The following is a 1,271-nucleotide window of genomic DNA, read 5'->3' on the forward strand; positions in this document are numbered from 1 at the left end:
CTAGAGCAGGGTGGCGGGGGCCACCAGGTGGCCGCTGAAGGTGACGTACAGGTCTCCAGCCTCCCCGTAGACGGCGCTGCCGGCGGCCAGCGGCAGCAGCAGGCTCTGGGCCTGCATGCGGCTGCGCTTGCTGGGCTGCGCGTACAGCATGGTCGCGGGCCGCTGGTCCAGCATGATGTGCAGGTAGGCCTCCTTGTAGCTCCAGGTGTGCAGTGCAGGCTCAGGAAGTAGACGCCGGGCACGGTGCAGCGGAAGCGGCCCGCGGCCAGGTTGAAGGCAGCGTCCACGTTCACCAGCGCTGTGTCGAAGGGCACCGCCCGGAAGCCGTCCGCGCTGCAGCCCCTCGCGCCGGCCCACCGCGAAGGCTGTGTGGGGGCACCGGCAGGGGGTACCCGGGGGCCTCGCCTGCCCCTTCTGGCCTTTGTGGCCCGGCTGCCCACAGGGTCCCTGAAGACCCCCCCCTACCCGCTCCGTCCTGAGCAGCCGCGGACGCCTTCCTGGCCCTTCTCTCCTGCAGGGGAGCGGGCGGAAGCTGCAGGTCAGGGGCCAGGCCGGGTCAACGGCTGACCTTCACCTTAGTGCTTCCTGGCCTCGGTTTCCTCTGTAAGGGGGTCTAGCCCTGCCCCTCAGGCAGACCATGAGATGCCACTGCACACGCTATGGCCTAGGTGGTGGTCATGGGGCCGGTGGGAGCAGGGAGCATGTGTGGACCAGCCCCTGGGCCCCGCCTAGGGGGATCTGCACCCCGGATGACCACTCACCTTTGAGGATGGTGATGTCGATGGTGGGGCGCACGCGGGGAGGTCCTGCCCACGGGTCTCCGGCGCTCGCCCGGGCATCCGGCCTGGAGGCCACAGCCGGGGACCCGGCCTGGTGGCAGCAGGGCACACAGGGCTGACCCAGAAGCCCCAGGCCCGTCCAGGCTCCCACGGGCAGCACCAGGGCCAGGACCATGAGGCCCGGGCCTGCCATCACAGTCAGACCTGCAGGGGAGGGGCAGGGGAGGAGGAGAGGCCCTGGAGGGGGTCACGTGCCCACTGTGCCCTTCCCTGGATCAGGAGATGACTAGAGGCCCCTTAGCTGGACGGTCAGGAAGCCAGGGCAGCTCTGTCCGCCCACCTCCCAGGCTCCTATGGGCTAGGCAGAGCCACGGTGGGCGTGGCCACCATGGGGTGGGCGTGGCCACCATGGGTAGGTGTGGCCACCATGGGGTGGGCGTGGCCACCATGGGTGGGCGTGGCCACCATGGGACAGGCTCTCTCAGGAAGTTC

The 1,271-nt window shown here is 69.9% G+C and overlaps 1 pseudogene; it reads right to left on the reverse strand.

Annotated features, from left to right (window-relative positions):
- Nucleotides 1-972, reverse strand: LOC138825298 (complement C1q tumor necrosis factor-related protein 8-like; annotated as a pseudogene).
- Nucleotides 973-1,271: the final 299 nt, after the last annotated feature.

Source organism: Dipodomys merriami, unplaced genomic scaffold (assembly GCF_024711535.1).
Source record: "Dipodomys merriami isolate MVZ:Mamm:240054 unplaced genomic scaffold, mDipMer1.0.p SCAF_137, whole genome shotgun sequence".
NCBI lineage: Eukaryota > Metazoa > Chordata > Mammalia > Rodentia > Heteromyidae > Dipodomys > Dipodomys merriami.